This window comes from Pinus tabuliformis, chromosome 7 (genome assembly GCF_031772625.1).
Source record: "Pinus tabuliformis cultivar Carrire ecotype Pingquan chromosome 7, CPIR1, whole genome shotgun sequence".
Taxonomy (NCBI): domain Eukaryota; kingdom Viridiplantae; phylum Streptophyta; class Pinopsida; order Pinales; family Pinaceae; genus Pinus; species Pinus tabuliformis.
In genome coordinates, this window is record NC_142293.1 from 1,240,187,865 (window position 1) to 1,240,211,484 (window position 23,620).

The following is a 23,620-nucleotide window of genomic DNA, read 5'->3' on the forward strand; positions in this document are numbered from 1 at the left end:
ATTCATCGTAATTCTAACTTCTGTTTTATCACAGTTCCAAATCCTAGAGTATTCTGCTAACGGGGAAATGAAAAAGAAAATCGCTCCGAAGGCTCGATGGCAATTAAGAGGATTTCTTCGATCAGTGAACAGAGATGAGAGGGACTGGACTGGAGTAAGTATTGGTTTTACTGAATTATTTATATAATTTGCAACTAAAAACAAATGATCCCTGCTTTAATTAAATCGTTGCTTACAACCAATGCAGTGACAGAATTTTCTGAAGGGAAGCCATGCACCATAGACATTGTGAGTGTAAAAAAAGAATCCCTTGAGACTTTCAGATAAGAAAATGTGTATTTTGAGTTAATATTGTCTTCAATATTAATTTTTTTTTTCCATGTGCTGCAGCCCCCATACTGTATTCCATTTGCAATTATTGCAGCTGAAACGAATTGATTCAAGGTTGATATGTTCAATAAAGTAAGGCCCGTTTATGTGCCATCGAGTTCTGTAATTGAGCATTGGAAACATATTTATGATGATTTCGTCGAAAGGCGTGATGGACAAAAAGATGATGCCAACGAGAGGCGTGATGGAGAAGAAGATTGAATTTTCATTAATACTATCGTTTTTCTGTAAATTTTCGATAAATTAAATCCCATTTATGTGTGATCAGAATATTTATTTAATGGACCGTTGGCAACATCAAGGAGAAATGATGGAGAAAGAGCTAAATGTTGGTTATTAATATTATGTTTTGAAAACTAGTATTCTTTATAATCGTTACATGTTGTAAGATCCTACAATGAAGTTTTTTCCCATCATATAGCTCTCTCATATTGGTGCTTCTGGTTCAAAATGATGTGTCCGCTCATTTTCCACGCAGAGGGTTCACTTCTGCCAGTGATAACCGTAATTTGACTCCAATGTACATGTAATGTTTGAATTCTTATGTAACGTCATGTATGGTATTTCTTGTTTCCATTGTAAATTTATAAAATATTTTTGTTATTATATTCTGAAATATTTGATCATGAAAATGTTTAATTTATAAATAAATATTGTTATAATATCATGGTTTATTGATACCATATACTTAAAAACCATAACTCATTTTATATGACACTTGTTCATATGAAATTTTTTAAAATTATTCATTTTCATTAAAAAAGTAAAAAGATACTTTTGATATAAATCTATATATTTCATGGAGATTAAATTTTTACTATTTACTTAATAATTATAGAAAATTAAATTAAAATTTTAAAACTTTATAATAAAGAAATTGTCAAACTAAACATATATTCAAGAATTATATAAAAATAACAATATTACTACTATATATCATTGTATTTATATATTATTGTGTTTAGAAATTATATAAATATAAATATAAATATAATAATGCTACTACTATATCTCATTAATGTTGAAGAGTCCCGAGGTGTCCTCCTATCTGGTTCATGCCTGCTTGTCCTTGCCACCTGTGATGATGTTAATGACCCTATCTACCTTACCTTGGAGGAGTTCTGATATTGTGTTGGCTGCTTATCTGCCATTTGATTGGCAACAATTAACGGTCTTGATTGCTGGAGCTTGGACGAAGGGTTTATTGATTGTTTTGGCAAAAGGAATAGTACATTTGGTTATTCTCTGTCTCGACACTCTGCTCTGTTATGTTGACCCTGTGAAAATATTCGGCCATTTCACCTCTGCGGCTCCAGGTGCCATCTTCGTCCCACTTCTGCTCACATTATGCTTTTAGGTCTTTTCTTCCACTGATAGTAGTTTGTGACAGTTCAGGATTATATTTGACGGGTTATTGGCATTTTGGAACAATAATGGAGAGTCGAACCTGGTCCTTAGTGGTCTTGAAAAAAGGAATATTGCCTCGACATTCTGAGGTAACCATTGTTCAACTGATGATAATGTCTTTTGAGTCTTTTTGGGTTTATTTTCGCTTCCTTCCTTGACAGAGGCGGTTTGATTTTGTACAGGTATGGTCACGGCTTCAATGGTTACCCAGCTCATGCACAGGTAAGCCACACCTACATTTTGTGGTTGGTCGTTGTTGTCGAGTTATTACAGAGGTGGCCTATCTCATAGTTCTTACTGTGCAGGTAATATCTCTGGATCTAGTTTGAAACCGTTGTTTGATTTGTGCATTGTCGAGGGTGATTCCCTTGCTAATCTCTACTCCTTCCAACACTTTCCAGGTGTGCTGGAAACCTCGTTTATGTGCCTTTGTTCAGTGAACCAATTTCTATGATAGAGGCTTCATGAGTTGTAATAGTTGATATTGCGGCTACGGCTAGGATGTGCTATTAATTATGAATTATGGTAATATTTGAGATTTTGGTTTATATGAGCCACCCCATGGTTGATATAACTTAGGTGTTTTCCTGCATGTTCTCATCGTTCACATACATAAATTTTCTATAAATTTTGTATAATGTTTTTCGCATTGCACTGATTTATAACAGACCTGTTAATGAGTTTTGGGTTTTTATTTATGTAAATTCTAGTTGCTATATAATTAGTTGTTGAGATTTAAAATTTGGTTGATTACCGAAGGTTATTGGTTTTGTATGATTTTCTCACCTGCTTTGCAAATTATGTCATTCGTTTTAGCAGATAATTTATATATATTCGTGATAAGTATGATTAGAAATCATGGGTTTTGGTTTAAGGAACCAAGGTAGATGACCCTGGATGGGTTCTTTTCGAACTCGTTCGAGGCTACAAACCCTAGGTGTATAATGAAATGTGATGCAATCATAGAATTAACCGAAAGCATAGAGAAGCGTTCACCGTATTGACTTCTCTCTAAAGTTTGAGGGAAGATTTCCTGTGTAGGATGGAGATATGATATTTAGACATATATTGCTACAGTTTCATATAATTTGTTTATTTATGTTCTTTAGAAAACTGATAGGAATTTTCTTTACCAATTTGTACACTTATATGTTTTCAGGTTAAATCAACAATTGTTTGTAACGCTATTTTTCTTATTAACTCAACATTTATTTATAATTGACAATGTACAGTTATATATATATATATATATATATATATATATATATATATATATATATATATATATATCAGTATCCATTAGGAAATCATACATCATCTATTTGTTTTACTATTCTACTCATAAATTAACGGATGACTCTTTACTAATGCTAAATCATTTCCATACTTTCTGCTTATAGTAGACAGGTCATTCACTATTGCTACTTTATTTCTATTTACAGTAATCATTCTAACTACTCTACTAATAACGATTACCATGTTAGTATCACTTATCTGTCTTTCATTATGCATACATAAAATAATTGGAAGATCTCTCCACCCAGCCTCAGGACTGGCAATTACATCCAGATTCCTCCTCTGAGCCCTTCCACTTCCTCCAATCAGGAATAACTGGGTACCTTGGGCATCAGGACACTGTCGAGCCTCAAGTCTCATACCTCACAACTTGTTACCTTAACTTTCTTTCCCACTGGTTAAGTTCGCTAGCTCAAGGAAGAATGTAACACAGTCCTCTTTCCTTCCACCCCCTAAGGTTCTGCCCTCTTTTTTCTTAAGAAAAAGGGTGAAGGAATAGTTGTAAGTGTTCTCAAAAGTTTGTTCAACCGTTTCTTTGATTCTTTTAAAAATCTGGTCCAAAGTCTTTTAATTAATAATTAACAATATTTGTTTTGGTTATTTAAGCCCAATAGTTTTAATAGTTAAATAACATAAATGAAATTAAACTTAGTAAAAACAATTCATGATGTCTCATTGTATGTTACATTTTTCTTAATTTCTCATATGTATAAAAACATTATAATTTCTACATCATAATTTCATCATTTTCAATATTCATCATAACCACTAAAATTAATATCTTATTTCTACACACCTCTCTAATTTGATTTTGAAATCATAATATAAAATTATATTAATTAATAAAAAAATCAGAAATATTAGATATCATTTATTTTTGTAGTGAATATTTTATTAAAAAAATATTATAACTACAAAATTTTAAACCTAAATATTAAATATGTCATTTACCTTTCTAATAAATATTTAGCTTAAAAATTATTATAAAAAAATAATCACAAAACACATATGTCGTCTCAACCATATTAATAATGAAGTGAGTGGGTTGCACCCCCCAAAAATAAAAAATTATTATCTTCTCCCACTTAATTCAAGAACAATAAGGTTAAAAAAAAAACATTATAAAATTTCATAAATTACATATCATGATACACGAGCCGGAACCTTTCTTCTAGTCCAATAAGGTATCTCAATGTGGATAAAAAAACAGAGGCACATGTGCCTTTGAAAATGTAAAAATTCAAAATCCTTCACAATTCACCATTTATCATCAATGTGTTAAGAACCTTCTTAGATTAACCTTCTTAGATTTTAACTCACCTTGGGAGATTGTTAACCATAACAATTTGGAGAGACAATGGATCATGAATGACCAATATAAATATGTTTTTGGTTCCTAGAACTTAAATTGACCAATTACTATGTTTGAATCTATTGGGTTGGGAAACTTTCCCATGTTCTTGTAGTTTTGTAGTTAGGTAATTATAATAGTATTTAAACAACTTTGGTATGACGCATAAACTTATATTCCATATCAAGACACTAAAAAAATCTTGGGCACAATAAGCTCCCCTTGACTAAGAATTGAGCTTTCTTTCTAGCATCCATTACTTAATATTCTTTGTGTTTATCATTGCACAAAGGTTTTCTATATTTTACTAGATTGTGTTCACGTAGACGTAAGTTCTTATCGACTATATGTTTCCTTAACAACGACTCTAAGAAGAAAAATCTGAATCTATACACGTCACTTATGGTTTTCAAATTGCTTGGACATTAAAATATGAAATTAGTCTTACCAATTGGATGGAAACCAACATTTCCTATCCTCATTGATATCTCAACGAGCTCTTAACGTGGGAGGATAGTTGCACGATTTACATTTTACCTAAGTACAAACAAGTCATGCATTCCTGAAGATCATATAAATAATGTATTCTTTGTCATAAGGTTCTTGAATGATGAATATAAAGATGTGGTATGTACATTATTCCCCTGATCTTTGAGAATAAGGTCCATCTCGGGTTAAAGTAATTTTGGGAGGGAATTTATTAATAATTTTGATGAAGCGAAAAATCTTAGTACTCTTTTGAAACACGTAATAGCAACTAAAATGGAGAAGAAAGAAAGAATCAAAATATTCCATCAATTCTTTACTACTATATTTGAAAATCTCCCAATTAATGCCTAACTAATAGAAGTAATTGTATTTGAATATTATACATCTAGATTCCATGTTTTTCAAAAGAATTAGTAAAACTCTTATAACAATAAATTTTGTATTGAGAGTATGTTATATTCTTTGCATAGTTAGTTTGAGCTACTTTTCATTTATTTTAGGATTATTTTTAGTGTTTTTCGACCAATATTATTTTGACCTAATGTTATATAATTCTTGTTAATTAATTAGGTTGTGATCTAATTCAAGTAAATGGATTAAGGTTTTGGATGCTATGAAATCCTATATATTTTATTGTGAAAGGTGAAGTTATTACAATAAGAGTTAAGTGTGGAAGGAAGTTGGGAGCTCGAGGGGAATTTTTATTGTTTGATTGCAAGGTTTATTTCTTATATGTACATAATGTTGAAACCTATGTCCTAGTCCTTGTAAGTGGGTTTTAGGGTCCAAATTTTGAAACTGGGCTACCACATGTAAGGCCTCCTTCTCAAGGCAGTATAAAAAAAAAAAAACATTTTTAGTGTGACTACTATTGTTTCTTTCCTTTCATTTTTAGTTTTAACAACAATCCAATTCAAACAATTTTTACATGGACAATTAACCATAATCTTGATAATGGAAATCAATAAGAAAAATACCCATCTACGACGACTCAGTTGTGATGCTTCTGCTAGGATTTCTCGATTGAATATGCCACCCTCCCAAGGAAGGTCTATCTAAATTCCGAGCCCAGGAAACCTCCATAAGTTCCCTAGCCCTCTTAACCTGAGACCAACTATATCCATAGTGTGTCTAAGTTCTCAATCCAACACCCTCCCAACTCCAAACTCCGTTTCCCAAGTCTAAGTTCTTCTTGTCCTAGTTTTATCCCTTCTCTCAACTCTCCCTCTCCAACTTCTTTAGGCATGAAAAAAACCAAAAACAAATCCCCTCGACTTCCCTGCTCTCCCCCCCTCCCCCCCCACACTTATGTTGACTAATGTATCTGATGTATGATTTATCTGATGTATGGCTTATCTAGTTATGATTTATCTAGTGTATGACTTATGGGAGTTATGATTTGTCTAACGTATGATTTATTTATAGCATGTTGATGTTAATTGATTTTTTTGGGGTACGTGGATACTAGATTTAATAACATGATGATTATGATCATATGTCTATATATATGTTTTTTTGTTATGTAACTGCTTGGATGAGAACTAACCCAAATATTAGAAGGGACTATGTGGTAGCCAAAGTTTGATGTTGGTGATTGGTGGATTTCGAGACATCCAACGAGGAATGGTATGATGTACATTGTTCTATTATATTTTGTATATACTTGATATACATTATTATGACATGGCATAAGGTGCAAATTGTTGGTAACATGAATACCTAATTGAATTATTCAATGACAAGCATCCAATCCAACGCTATAATGTGGATTGAAGTGTCTAAACTATTGATGTAGTGCTTTTTATGAAGTCTTTATTGATGCAAACATAGAAAGTTCATATGAAGCTAAAAGGTACCCATCTTTCGTTCATAGGAAGCCAAAAGTTCCCTAAGTTCAAATGACAGCCCAGTTGGAAAAACAAAAAGGGAAAATTGTTCTTTTGGAGGTTAGGGAAAGCAACAAAGAGAATTTGGAGGAGGAAGACACAACCAAGAAAATTCAGGATAAATACAACTTCAATTGGTTCTTTTGGACATGACCAAATAGGAGACATGGAAGAGGACATCCTTGAGTAACATATGCAACTGGCTAGGATTGGACAGATCACAAACCCCTCTTTTTACTATTAAGACAAAAATTATCCATATCTGTTGAAAAAGAAAATTTATTGATGTTTGGTAATGGAATGAAACCCATTGGACCTCACATCGAGAAGATAGAGGTTGCAGTGTTTATAAAATTTCATCACACTTCATAATCTTCAACATTTATACATGTAGGAAAAACAAGAACTTGTGTCCATTCCTCCTACATTCCTTGCACTAGACCTTGTGGGCAATATTGAAACCTAAATACTAAATATTTGTTTACAAGAAATAAAGAATTCCCAAGGAAGAATGCACATGACTTTATCACCCTCGTTACCATACAAAATTTAGTCTAAAACATACATTCCCTCAATTGGCTAATCATCAAACCTACATGGAACTATCATTTAAGTATAATAATTAAGGGAAATACATGGGCTAAAAAGCTACTTAGGGAATATATCTAGGAATATTATACGTTTCCCACCAATTGTGCCAAACAACTTAAACATGAAACATAAACTCATTCAACAAGAGAGAGAAAATCAAATTTTGCCTAGTGTTATCTCCAAATATGAAGGAAAAAGTTCCCTATCTTTTGTTCATATGAAACCAAAACTTCCCTGACTTTGGTTGGTTCTTTTGGACATGAATAGGTACAGACATGGAAGAGGACATCATTGAGCAACATATGAAACTGGCTAGGACTAGACAGTATGATCACAAACCCCTATTTTTACTATTGATACAAAAATTATCCATATATGCTTAAAAATAAAATTTCTTGAGTCTAATAATGCTTGCACAGAATGTAATGACGTTAATATTTGTGCGGCGCAATGATGTTGTTAAAAATATTAATCTAATTCTAAATCAAACTTTATTTTATTATTAGACACTCTAGTATTTGATTCATTGGATACTCACCATAGGTTTTTTACTTTTTATTTATTTATTTATTTTAATTAGATGATTCCATAATATTCCCTTTAAATTTGTATGGGCATGACTAACCCTGTCTAAAATCAATGCCACTCGAAGCATTGGGGTACACGTAATCAACGATCAACCTTGAGTTCTATGTAAGCACCATGGTGTGGTGATTTCTAAGGTAAAAGAAAGTAACAAAATCTTTCACATCTAACTAAAAATGTAAACAAACTCTAAATATATGACATCCATTTTTGTTAGTCATTGAAATTGTTTTCCATAGGTTGGCGATTTATTATTCTAGTCTTAAGCCTTGAGGGTTAGCTCAATTGGTTGAGTCTTCGTCCCATTGTTAAAGCACCTTTTCTATTGAGAGCTCTCAGGTTCAATTCTCTCAACACTTTGAGGGTTAGGCTCTATGGTTGAAGTCACCCCTTCTAGTGAATCTGCCTAAAACAAATATTTTATTTATGTAGCGATTACCGATCTTTGGGGTCCATGAACCACATAGAACATATATATATATATATATATATATATATATATATATATATATATTCTATGTGGCATATTCCTCTGGTAACTCGATCTAAGATTTACACAGTGGAGATTTTATTGAAATCCCATAATACCGGTCACACTCACTATGAGGTGACTAGACATGATATACAATGAACTACAACCCACCATGCTTCCCTATAAAGATTTCGTCAATTGCTTGGATATCCATAATTATCATTGTCACTTGAGTAATATAGATGTTGTGGGCTAGGTGATAGATGAGCTTCTGCATGAGGTGGCATGATATTATAACATGGAAACAAAGGAGATACGTACATACTAGGTACCCTCTCATCTATTGGATTACAAATCAATCCAAAGAACTGAGATATTTCTTTGTATACGGGTTTATCTAGTGGCTGAGTAATATGTACTTTAAGTTTGTTGAACAAATGCTCTATTTGGAAGTAAAACCATGCCTCGGCCTGTGCTGCTGTTCTAATATATTCTCGAAGATAATCAATACATTCATGTCTTTTGATGGTACAAAATATTCCTTCTCTTGGGCACCAGTCATGTAGTAGTATTTTAAACCAGGGCCACCAGTGATTATAGGGTTTACACATAGAACTACATTCGAACATCAACCAAAATCTCTTGGCATATTTGGTGTACAACAAGATATTACAATAGTCTACATAGCTCAACCATGGCTCATACAGACAAATATATCTTTGTCCTGCAAAAGGTGCAAATATAATGGCCCCTTGAAACATTATGGGTGACTCTATAAAATACATGATATTACTTACATTACTATGGCTAATATTAACCCATTTTTCAAGGATGTATTCATATGAAGGACTCTCCTTGACCCTATCTATGAGACATTGAAAACAAAATGACATATGACAATATTTACATATTAGAACCCATTGAAAACCCTCTGGAGCAGAGGGAGGTATTAATGAAGTTGAAGCTGATGAACAACTGAACATCTTGATTTCTTTCAGAGTTGCTTCTCTTGTAAGAAAATCTGCTAAACAATTATCTTTTCCCTTTTTATACTCAATCTCAAAGTCGAATCCGTCCAACCATAAGCTCCATCTTAGTATCCTATTATTTCCTTGTTCTAGCAATCTTTTGTTTCTAAGCATCCCAACCATATGTTTGAGGTTTGTTCTTACAATGAATCTTACTTGCTTTAGGAACAACTTGAATCTCTTTTATGGCAAGGATTTCATTTTGAGAAGATGGATACCTGAGTTCAATGTCATTAAAACATCCTGATGCATATGAGCAAACTTCTTCCCTTTTTTCATGCTTTTGCATCAAAACTCCTCCCCATACTTCATTGGATGCATCTGTTTCTAAAATATAGGGAAATTCATGTCTTGGAAGAACCAGACTTGGAAAATTTTTAACCTTTTGTTTAATAATTTGAACTGCAATAGTCATAGATGAGGTCAATGTTGAAAATAATACTGAGAGGGGGGGTGAATCAGTATTATCTAGCAATTTAATAAATCTTCCTTATTTGATATTTGAATTATTTTTGCATGTCAGTACCATAAAATAATGAGCATGAACAAAGAAAACAGATAGTCACACCAAAGAACATAAGATGTAAGGTGGAAACCCAATGTGGGTGAAAACCACCTGCTGCAATATGTCTCTATCTTCTTTCAAATTAGAAACTCCTTTTACAATGATTTTGTACTGGTGCAGTCCTTTACCAGTACGCAGGCTGCAACCTGCAGAGAGCTACAACTCTCTCTCTCGTTTTTAGTCTTCTCCTGAAAGGGAGCTACAACCCCCTACTTCTTTTCATAAAGCATCAAATGATCATCAAGTACATAATAGTTACAGTCCACTACAGTTATCAGATCAGTAATAACATAACTAACCTAGAACACCTTATCAACAGAGAAATTCAATCAACAGAACATCTTAAGACAGAGACGCAGTTTTCCCTTCTGTGGCCTGCGACCAGACGCAGTTAACCTTCTGCTCCCCTGTGACCACACGCAGAGATCCTTCCGCTGCGCTGCGTGCCCACGCACTGTTCCTTGAACTGCACTGCGTCTTGTTGCTGCAGGGACGCACCCAGAAACACTATCGCGCCGCGTACTTTGCTGCAGAGACGCACCCAAAAATGCTATCGCGCCGCGTCCTTTTTCTCCAGGGACGCACCTGAACCTTAGTCGCTCTGCGTCCCCACGCAGATCTCCTGTTACTGCACTGCGTCCCGGACGCACTTGAACCCTTCTGCGCCTGCGTCCCGGCGCACCTGAACCTTTCTGCGCCTGCGTCCCGGCGCACCTGCACCCTTACTGCACCTGTGTACCTCCAGGCATAGATGATCTCAAGACTTCAAGAGTAACCCAAACAGTTAGATCTACAGATCTGATCATGTGCCAAAGAGATCTCAGTCTTTCAGAAGATTCGCCTTTTTAGATCTAGACCAGATCTAGCCTCATAAGATATTCAACCAAAGACATACTCAAACCAAATGACCTCCTTTGCTTTATATAGGCAAGCTCCTCCTCAAATCATGGAACAATACCACGAGCCGACACCATAGTAACACAATACCGTCGGCTAGATACCAAGAGTAAAACACAAGAAACCCCCACATGACTTTGAAAAGTGTGCACTGGGTGGACGCACCTCCTGAACGGTTGGCCTGCGTCTCTGGACGCAACTCCTGCATGGTGTACCTGCGGGTACGCACCTTCTGAACTGATTTCCTGCGTCCTTCTTAATTTTTCAATAAATTGAGAGCCTTGTCATGGGAGTTGCCATCAAGTACAACATCTGTAACATATAGCCATACCAAAGAACATAATGCCAACAATCTCCCCCTTTGGACTTGATGGCAACCTTACAATCTTCAGCTTCATTCTCCCCCTTTGACATCAAGGGCAAAGGAGTATGCTCCCCCTAAGATCATGCTCCCCCTGAAAAAGAACCAGATCTGTAGCAAAGAACCATAATCCACCATGAAAGAGATAGAGACATATTGCAGCTATTTCCAAGATCTCCTTCTGACCATCCTCCATAATGCCAACAATGCATTATATGCTCCCCCTGAACCTGTACCATCAATCAGAAAAGATTCAACAATAAGATGATGCATCAACAACCCCCAGCTTTTGCCTGAGGTATTCAAAAGTGTCCCTGGGCAATGGTTTGGTGAGAATATCAGCAACTTGTTCCTTAGAAGGAACATACTCCAACTTGACCTTCTGTTCAAGCACTTGTTCCCGGAGAAAATGATACTTGATTGGTATGTGCTTGGTTTTTGAATGCATAACCGGATTCTTTGAGATGCTGATTGCACTTGTGTTATCACATAAGATGGGGATAGGTGGTGTACAAGTGATTTGAAAATCCTGCAAAGTCTGCATCATCCAAAGGAGTTGGGTGCAACAAGATGCAGCAGCAACATATTCTGCTTCAGCTGTAGACAAGGCAATCGAACTTTGTTTCTTGTTGAACCAAGATACCAGTCTGGAACCCATAAAGAATGCACCACCACTTGTGCTTTTCCTGTCATCCACGCTTCTGGCCCAATCTGCATCTGTATAAGCATGAAGTGTAAGATCTGTATCTCTAGGATACCATAAGCCATAATTTTGAGTCCCTTGAAGATATTTGAAAATTCTCTTCACTGCCTGTAGATGAGTCTCCTTCGGATTTGCCTGAAATCTTCCAACTATTCCAACTGCATGCATGATATCCGGTCGGGTACCTGTCAAATAAAGTAAACTTCCAATCATAGATCTGTAGGTTGGTTGATGTACTGCTGCAGATTCATCATTTGCACTGAGGCTACATCCTGTGACCATGGGTGTACATACTGGTTTTGCATCTTCCATACCATATTTCTTCAAAATCTGTTTGAGATACTTGGTTTGAGATAAAAAGATTCCTCCTTCTTTTTGTTGGATTTGCAAACCAAGAAAATATGTTAGTTCTCCTAGTAAAGACATTTCAAATTCTTTCTGCATGACCGAGGCAAAGCTTTGACTCATAGCTTCTTCATTGCTCCCAAAAATAATGTCATCTACATACACAACAAGTATTAGCAATTTGTCATTTTCAACTTTTATATAAAGATTGCTATCTGCTGATCCTTTTGAAAAACCTTGTTGATGAAGATATTTGTCCAAACGGTAGTACCAAGCCCTTGGAGCTTGTTTGAGACCATAGAGAGCCTTTTTCAATCTGCATACAAGATTTGGATCATTTCCAAGAATGAACCCATCTGGCTGTTCAATGTACACTTCTTCTTCCAAGTCTCCATTCAGAAAGGCTGATTTCACGTCCATTTGAAATACTTTGAAGTTTTGAAAACTTGAGAGAGCAAGGAACATTCGGATGGCCTCAAGTCTTGCAACAAGAGCAAAGGTTTCTTCAAAGTCTATTCCTTCTTGCTGCGCATACCCTTTACAAACAAGTCTGGCTTTGTTTCTAATTACTTCTCCATTTTCATTCAATTTATTTTTGAAGACCCATTTTGTTCCGATTACATTCTTATCCTTTGGTCTAGGAACCAGCTCCCAAGTGTTGTTCTTTTCGATTTGCTCAAGTTCTTCATCCATTGCTTTCACCCAACATTCATCTTTGCATGATTCTTTCACATTTTGTGGTTCAGTAGAGGAGAGTAATGCCAAATAGCTTGAGGCTTCTGCAACTGTTCTTCTTGTTTGTACACCTGCTTCTTTCTGCCCTACAATCTGAGATTCTGGATGATTCTTCTGAACATATCTGGATGGGGTTTTCTCTTCTATTCTTGTCTGCTCCTCTGGTTCTTCTTGAGGTTCTGCTTGAGGTTCTTCTTCTTCATCATTCTGTCTTTGAGGGTAGCCTTCATCTTCTTCTATGTCTTCATGATGTACTTGCCTAGGAATGCATCCCTTCTCATCAACCACTACATCAATACTGTCAACAATTCTGCCAAGTCTTTTATTGTAGCACTTGTATGCTTTGCTATATGGAGAGTAACCAAGAAGAATGCCTTCATCTGCCCTAGGTTCAAGTTTGCCAAGCTGCTCATCAGTATTCTTGATATAGCATTTGCTCCCAAAGATTTTGAAGTGCTTTACCGAAGGAGTCCTACCACTCCAAAGCTCATGAGGAGTTTGAGTGCTGTTCACCCGGACATTTGTTTTGTTGAGAATAACAACCGCAGCATGTGCAGCTTCACCCCAGAAAGTTGCGGGAGTTCCTGATTCATCAAGCATAGCACGAGCCATTTGTTGGATCGTTCTGTTCATTCTTTCCACAACTCCATTTTGCTGAGGAGTTCTAGCTGTAGAGAATTCTCTCCTTATCCCATGTTCATCACAGAAATCGAAAAATTCATTTGAAGTAAATTCCCCACCTCTGTCGGATCTGAGGCACTTAATTTTGTGACCTGATTCATTTTCAACCAAGGCTTTGAAGGATTTGAATTTTTCGAATGCTTCATCTTTGTGCTTCATAAGTCCTAACCAGACAAACCTGGAGAAATCGTCAATGAATAATATCAAGTATTCTTCTCCTCGAGGTGTCCTTTTTCTGAAGGGACCGCATGTATCTGTATGTACTAGCTCAAGAGGCATGCTAGCTGATCCTTCTTTCTCTGGAAAGTTAGTTCTGGTTTGTTTTCCAAACTGACATGATTTGCATATGGTGTTGTCAGGAATTTTAATATCTGGAAGATCGCGAACTGCCTGATATTTGCATGCTTTCCTTATTTGTGAGAAGCTTAGATGTCCCAACCTTCGATGCCATAACCAGTGCTCTTCATCCTTGCTCAGATAGCATTGTTGTTGTCCTTCTTCAAATATGTACAGATTATTTGGAGTTCTTTTGCCTTTGAGCACTGTTTTACCTGTATCAAGATCACGAACAAGACATCTATTCGATCTGAATATAACCTCGGTTCTTTGATCACACATCTGACTGACACTTAGAAGATTATGCTTTAATCCATCAACATACAAAACATTTCCAGCCTTGACCTTTTCTTTTAACTGAGCAATGCCTTTTCCTTTTATAGTCGCAGGAGTATCATTTCCAAAAGAGACTTTCTTTCCCTTTTCTAGAACAGAATAAGATTCAAGTTTTTCTTTATCACCTGTCATATGCTTCGAACATCCACTGTCAATGTACCATAGATTTTCCTGTCCCTCTGCATAAAATGCTATCCCACATCTTTCTGTTTGAGGTTCCTTTATTCTCCATGTTTTGGTGCTTGAGGCTTGTTCCTTTTTCTGCTGGAACCTGCTCCTGCATTCAGAGTCTTCATGACCAAAGTTATTGCAAATAGAACATTCAACTTCATTTTCAAGAACCGAAAAGTTGTTATAGGTCCTTTTTGTAATCCCTGTCATACTTCTTTGTTTTTGAGCTTCCCTAGTCATGATTGTTTTATATGCAACACATTGAGCTGCTTTGTGACCAAAGTTATGGCAGGAAAAACATTGTCCATTGAAGAAACTTCTGCGGTTATCAAATCTACCGGCCAAATGATTGTAATTTCTATTGTCATCCATTCTTGAACCAAATTGAGAAGATTTTACCTGTGGCTGGTTGTAGCTTTTGTTCACCCTTAAGATGGATTGCCCCTGATAGTTTCTGTTTGTAATTCGTCCCTGCTTTACCTGATGATCTTCATTTTGCTTTTGCTCATTTCTTTTGCTGCATCAAGATAACTTTTTGAGGTGGATGCTTGAGAAGTTTCTCCATTATAGCCCAGACCTGTCTTGTTTAGAGGAGATCGCTGCACATTGATAATCTCATCCAAAGTTTCAGATCCTTTGACAAACTTGAGATTAATAGCTTTTGTTTTCTCAATCTCTTTTCTAAGACCAACAATTTCACCTTCTAATTTTTCAAGATGTTTTTCCTTTTCATCAATTTGAAATTGTAGAGTATCAATGATCATGTTCTTTTCTTCTATACATCTCTTGAGTCTAGTAATTTCATCATAAAGGTTATCCACATCTACAGCATCCATATAATCATCATCTTCAAATGCCATTAACAACTTATATTCATTACCTTGTTCATCTTCATCACTGTTTGATAGACCATCACTATCTTCATGAGTGTAGTAGCTTTTCTTATTTGCGTTCTGTTTCTTGTTCCATCTAGCAGGTTCCTTTCCTTTATCCTTATAAGGGCATTTTGCAGCATAATGACCTACTCTTCCACAAGCAAAGCATTTAAAAGGTAACTTACCTCTGAACCTTCCAGAACCCTTTTGAAGATTTCTGACAAAATTTGATTCTTCTTCCTCTTCTTCTGGGACGTGGCTTGCTTCATAATAGTCTCCTTTGCCTGATGCCTTGAAAGCAGCTTCTCTTCTGTCTGAAGGACCTCCCTTTCTCATTTCATAAGCAGTTAGAATTCCATGTAGCTGAGACATAGTAAGAATTCGTAGATTTTCCTTTTCTTCTATAGCAGATACTTTAGATTCAAACTTGGGAGACAAAGATCTTAGAACCTTTTCAACCACTATAGCCTCTCTTATTTCTTCACCCAAATTTTTCATACAATTAACAATCTCATCTACCCGAAGAAAATAGTTAGCCACACTTTCATCATTATACATCTTGAGAGTCTCATACTGAATCCTGAGAGTTTGAAGTTTAGCACGCTTTACCTGTTCATCTCCTTCATAGCTTGTGACAATTTTGTCCCATATCTCTTTTGCGGATTTGTAGTGCATTACCTTCATGAATTCCGTTTGGGATATACATCCTAACAGAGTACTGACTGCTTTTGCATTTGTTTCATACTTCTTTTTCTCTGCTGGATCTGTAGGAGTAGCTGAAGGAAAAGCGTAGCCTGTTTCTACAATGTCCCAAACTTCTGTACCAAGAGATTGAAGATATGCAGTAACTCTTACCTTCCAATAATTGAAGTTTGTCCCATAAAAAACCGGTGGCCTGATTGATGCTTCTCTCTCATAGTTGCTCATGATGAACGATCTACCTTCAAGCGATCAAGCTTCTCTGAAGAACCTGGCTCTGATACCAATTGTTGAAAATAATACTAAGAGGGGGGGTGAATAAATATTATCTAGCAATTTAATAAATCTTCCTTATTTGATCTTTGAATTATTTTTGCATGTCAGTACCATAAAATAATGTGCATGAACAAAGAAAACAGATAGTCACACCAAAGAGCACAAGATGTAAGGTGGAAACCCAATGTGGGTGAAAACCACCTGCTGCAATATGTCTCTATCTTCTTTCAAATTAGAAACTCCTTTTACAATGATTTTGTACTGGTGCAGTCCTTTACCAGTACGCAGGCTGCAACCTGCAGAGAGCTACAACTCTCTCTCTCGTTTTCAGTCTTCTCCTAAAAGGGAGCTACAACCCCCTACTTCTTTTCATAAAGCATCAAATGGTCATCAAGTACATAACAGTTACAGTCCACTACAGTTATCAGATCAGTAATAACATAACTAACCCAGAACACCTTATCAACAGAGAAATTCAATCAATAGAACATCTTAAGACAGAGACGCAGTTTTCCCTTCTGTGGCCTGCGACCAGACGCAGTTAACCTTCTGCTCCCCTGCGACCACACGCAGAGATCCTTCTGCTGCGCTGCGTGCCCACGCACTGTTCCTTGAACTGCACTGCGTCCTGTTGCTGCAGGGACGCACCCAGAAACACTATCGCGCCGCGTACTTTGCTGCAGAGACGCACCCAAAAATGCTATCGCGCCGCGTCCTTTTGCTCCAGGGACGCACCTGAACCTTAGTCGCTCTGCGTCCCCATGCAGATCTCATGTTACTGCACTGCGTCCCGGACGCACCTGAACCCTTCTGCACCTGCGTCCCGGCGCACCTGAACCTTTCTGCGCCTGCGTCCCGGCGCACCTGCACCCTTACTGCACCTGCGTACCTCCGGGCATAAATGATCTCAAGACTTCAAGAGTAACCCAAACAGTTAGATCTACAGATCTGATCATGCGCCAAAGAGATCTCAGTCTTTCAGAAGATTCACCTTTTTAGATCTAGACCAGATCTAGCCTCATAAGATATTCAACCAAAGACATACTCAAACCAAATGACCTCCTTTGCTTTATATAGGCAAGCTCCTCCTCAAATCATGGAACAATACCATGAGCCGACACCATAGTAACACAATACCGTCGGCTAGATACCAAGAGTAAAACACAAGAAACCCCCACGTGACTTTGAAAAGTGTGCACTGGGTGGACGCACCTCCTGAACGGTTGGCCTGCGTCTCTGGACGCAGCTCCTGCATGGTGTACCTGCGGGTACGCACCTTTTGAACTGATTTCCTGCGTCCTTCTTAATTTTTCAATAAATTGAGAGCCTTGTCATGGGAGTTGCCATCAAGTACAACATCTGTAACATATAGCCATACCAGAGAACATAATGCCAACAGTCAATTCTATTCCTATGAGCCTCTTCTATAGGACCTTGACATATTTGACTTGATCTTCATAAAACCGCCTAATGTAATTGAAGCTTCCAAAGAACCTTTGCAATTGTCTGCAATCCTAAATGGCATCTGGAAATTCTATTAAAGCTTTCAACACATGTTCTTGTAATTCAACTTTGCCTTGGAATAGGATTAGTCTAAGATATTCAAATCTAGTTTTTGAAAACTCAAGCTTAGGCTTGTTGAGGACTAACCCATGCTTAAAAATCATGTGGTGAACTATCTACAAGTTCTTTCTATGTTCCCTTAAATCAAAAGAACAGATTAATAAGTCATCAATATAAACAATAACAAATTTCAAGTCCCCAAAAATATCTTCCATTCTTTTTTGGAATTCAAAGGGTGCATTCTTCAATCCAAAGGGTATTACTCACCATTAGAACTACCTAAGTGGTACCACAAAACTAGTCTTGTATATGTCAGATGGTTTCATCCCTATCTGCCAGAATCCGCTCTTAAGGTCAAATTTGCTAGACACATTATTATTACTGATTTTCTGAAATACAACTTCTTTAGATGGTAGAGGATACCTGATAGGAAACAAAGCATCATTTAATTGTCTATAGTTAATAACCATCTGAGGTTTACCTCTCTTTTGCTAGGAATTCTTATTGACATAGAATGTCGGGCAAGCCCAAGGGCTTCTACTTGGTTTGATCAACTTTTCTTCTAATAGTTCAAGAATCTCCTTTTTATAGAGTTCGAGCTCTGGTGGTAACATCTGGATTGTTGATGATTTTTGAGGTGTCTCAGAATAATTTTCTTTGTAGGGAAGATCCACAAAGTATTTCTCTCTTTGTCAAAATGCATTGGGTGCATCTGCTATACATTCTGCTTCAATTTTCTCTTTTAGTTCTCTAATATATTCTAGCCCTTGGATTTCAGCATTTCTGATTACTTTGTGGATTTTTGCTAGCTTGTCAAGAGAATTTTCAACTATATCTGGGATAGGGTCTACAATTCTATTTACGTAGCTCGACTTGCTTTGGATTTTTATGGTTCGTCCTTGGATGTTGAGGCAAATATGGCTTGCTTCTACAACAAGAGGAAAATGTCTCCTTACAAAATCTTGTCCCAACAAAATATCACTACCTTTATCAAAACTGTACAAATTTATAGAAGTAGGAATTCGATTAAGACTAATTAGGATATCAGGACCCATAGCTCTGATAGTCATTAATGTCTTATTTACAGCTCTGAACTACAACTTTGTGGGTTGCCAATAGTATGAAGGAATGGAACTATGTTTTCCACAAGAATTCATAGCTCATGTGTCTAGTTGTGCATCCAAAGAATATTGTTTATAACCACTTACTTTGACATCTACTCTAATAACAATCTATCTTCAAATCCATTCATCTCGAGAATAAATGTACCTGGTTCTGGTTGATGGTTTTATGGTATGCATCATAATTCTTGCTGCTCCTGGTTATGATATTCTTCTTCTTTGAGCATATCTTCAAATTCTTCTATCATCATTGAATCTTTCAGTTCTACAAGCTGTTTCTTTTTTTCAGCCAATTCCTTTTGGTCAACTCTCATACTAGTTATAATTTCTTTAACCAAACCTTTTTTTCTCTTGAATGGTGGTTTCTAGATGAAATATTTCTCCTTGTAGTTTACTAACCTGGTCTGATTCCTCTTCTTCGTCTGAGAGATTCTCAATAATGGGAGTAGCTTTCTTAAACCCATAAGATTTCCTCTGATGAAGAAAGCTTACTTCTTCTTTGCTTACAATAGTTCTTTGGGGAAGCTACTTCTTTGGTGGAATGTTGGATGAGGGTGTAAAGGAAATCTATGAAAATGTGGTAGGTGTGTCACTTGGATGGTAGGCACCAAGATTCACCATGCTTGGTTGCGTGATTTTGGAAAGTTGGTGCTAGAGGGTTGAGAGACGTTTTGTGAGTCGATGTCGGATGGCGAAATATCCTGGTGTGAGAGAAGAAATATGAGATTGTATAGATGCAATTTCAAAGCAGAGGTTTGCAATATTTTCTAAATGAAAAATCTTGACATCGGAAATGAAGTCAAGATCTGAGGTGGATTTAGAGAAAAATGAGCCTTCAGGATGTGGAGATGGAGGGTTGTACTCATCTAAATCTGTGACTACAAAATATTCTTCATTTTGTGGGGGCTGATCTACTTGCTCCCATTCGGCCGAATCATAAATATTAGAAAAATATCAAACAATTTATTTTGGAAACGATTTTTACCCTTCAAAGGACATTTTCTTGCCCAGTTGCCTGACTTCTTACAAATGAAACAAGTTCCTGATTATGCTCTTTGGGTGCCTTCTTACCTTTTCTTGAAATATCTTTTTCTCGATCTCTGAAACCTTTGTCTTCAAGGGTAAAATCTTCTAGGTTGGCTCTTCTTCATGCATTTTTGACATTGGCAATCACTTCCACATTTCTGCTTTGCTAGTGTTCTTCTTTTTTCTTTTGCAGCCAAAATGATAAGTTTATGCATAGATATCACAAACACTTGCATTGAAGCCAAGTTGTTTCTTCGCTAATTTGGATGTCTTCTTTCAGAGACATTCTTTCTATAGAGTAAATACAATTTGTTCATGTAGTCTTGCAAGAGAAATATTTTCAATATCTATATTTTTAGCTTCGAATCTGGCACTAACAAGGTCTGGGATCCTACTAGGCATTGCAAACAAATATTTTCTCAAATAAGATGTATTCCGTGGGTCTCTTGCCTTATAAAGAAGATCCTGCATTGTACAGAAGAAATCAAGAAGTTCTTTTATATCACAAAGTCCTTGGCCCATGAACATATTTGCATAATGATGGCCATCAACCTTAATTTCTCCATAAAACTCATGGAGAACTGCCTCGACAAGTTTAGTGACTGGCTTGTCACTATTCATAATATTGATCTTGTCAAATTCATGCATTCTATACCACCATAATTCTAAGTTACCTTGGAAACCCCAAGTTATCCTTAAAGCTAATTCTGACCATGAGACCCTTTTTCTGTGAATGGAATTTTGAGTACTTACCCATGCACTCCAAGTATGGATTGCCATGAGGATTTCATTTTTAGATTTGCTGTTCAAATTTGTCATCGGTGCTTGATCTATGTTAGCTCAACTAAGAGTAGGGAACTCATCATTGTTTGAAGGACCATATGGAGTTTTCCCAGGAGAACCATACTTAGCATTACACCACTTTTCCCATCCATATTCAAAAGGATGGTTTGGTCTATCACTATCTGCACTTCTGCTTCTTTTACCGGATCCTTCTCCCTCTTCTTTTACCATTTTTATTTTTGATTTGTTTGGTGGCATATCAAATACTGGGATTCGTGATTGGACTAGAGCCAATCTTTCTCTAGTAAATGAAATAACATTTTCAAATTGAAAAAATTTTGGGATTATGTACAGAGAACTGTTTGAGCAACAGTGGAGTATTTTTCTTTTCATGGTTCTTCTTCTAGCTGGAATGTCTAGCTATAAACTTTTGCTGCAGTAAGTGCTTCTTCTATCTCGAGATTTTCTTTCTCCAGAGTCAGCTTTATGTCTACTACTACTTCCATAATTTTCTCTAACTTCATATTTACATATTTTAACATATCATAATTCTCAGAAGATTTTTTACTCAAATCATCTAAACTAGAATAGAGTCCTGACACATGGGACTGTACTTTCAATATTTCTTGTGATAGGTCATCTAAATTATGTGCTACACATGTTAGCTGATAATTGTCTTAGTTCTGCAGCCTTATAATCTCTTGGGGCTTCTCATCTATCACATTCCTATAATTTAGGAAATCCACATCAACTACAACATTCCCATCTTTGAATTTTTGTACAAAATTTCTTGAAGAAAGCCTCCTTTCTGGGAGTAGAAGCTTTTCTAAATCTTCCCCTGGCTTTCTATGGGCGGTGTGTATCTCATGAACTTAATATCTCTGAGAGAGGCAATATATAAACATTCCTAACATTCTGTATGTTGGCCCAAATGTTCCTCTTTAAAGGTGGACTGAGGTCTATGAAAGACTTGAATTTTTTATCTGAACTTGGACTTCTAGGGGCAATACAGAACTTGCATTGAGAGGATGATTCATGTGTTTTGCCAGATGCCTATTGAGGTCTGAATTATCATGGCTTCTAAGAGAATGACTTCTAACATGGCCTTTGGGTAATGTGGTTTCATTCCTTAGTCTAATAACTCGTCCTCTACTAGACTCATAAATAGACAATCTTTTAGGTTCTAGAGTCGGAAAATAACATTCAGATAGTGGATGGCACTCTGCAGTCCATTCATCAGGGATTTTAATTGAGAAAACCTATTGTGATAGGAGTGACATTACCAAGTCCAACCACAACTCCTTCTGCTATGGCTCTCTGAGTAAGTTGAGGATTGAGTGCTGGCAGAGTTGTTGAGACAAATTGTAAACAAACAGTAGAATGTAACTAGGCAATATCAAGCTGCTAAGTCATATTAAAGCCAAAAAAATGGATGTAAGTTTGGAGTAGTTTATTAATATGGGGATCGGTTAACGAAAATTGGTATTGTAGGACGATGGATGACCAAATTGGACCATTATGCAAAGGGGCCTCAAAACCACCTAGTAGGGCATCACTAAATTGATTATGGTGTGAATCAATCACACAAGCTAAGCAACATACATTCAAACCAAGTCTAACAAGAGGGTTAATGCCAAATTGTATTAGTTCAAGATGCACATACTTATAAACCTGTTCTAGTCCCCATTGGATATCTTCTGGTTTTATGAGAGGTATCTGACACATAGGTTGGGTAAGATTGATGGGCACATTTACAGAGGCATATCGAATAAGATTCGCTGCACGAAACTTAAACATTGGAAGGTCATAAATCTTTTTAGGAGATATATGAGGAAGCTTCCAATTAGGAGTAAGGGTAAATTCCTAAATTACCACCCTGGTATCATGCAAGGGCTCATATTTTTTTAATATCCTTCCAAACCAACTATTTTTCTTTTAAGTTTTCATATTAGCAGAGAAATAAAAACTACTTGAGGCCATTGCTTACTACAATTCACTACTGAGTGTTGCACAAGAAGGTAAGGAAACAAAATACATGTGGTAAAATACTATGCACTTGAGGAATGAGACTCCCTCAGAATTACAACACATTCCTTTGGCTTCAATTATCCAGAGACACAGTCCACCAACAATCTTTGTTGCAACAGGTTTTCGTATAACGTCTTCATGATGCTAACCACATCTCTCTTTCTATACTGATAGTTAATATGGCTCAGAATGCTTACTCAAATAATAAAGACAACTCTCAAAATGAAAAAGCCAAAATTTTATTGACTGATCGAAAATATTACAACAGATACATTATAAATATAGAGATTGACTATAAGAGCATTTATCAACCAGACTAAAATGGGAAAGTCAAAGCTAACATTGTTCAGAGGTCGAAAGCTTTCTGGCTCGTTACAGACTCTGCCTATTACAATGCAATCTTTTGGCTCTAATACCAGTTTTATAGATTTATAGACTGTAGCATAATGCAGAGCGCACATATCGACCTTAGCAAAGTCTCAGACTTAATACTTCCTAAGAGTCTCGCCACTTTAGGTTCACATATGCATCAAAGTACACATGTGCAAGCTTATCAAACTCAACCTCAGACACAATCTATGCAAAAGTTTAGATTTGAGATCTATAGTTGGTACACTTTATGTA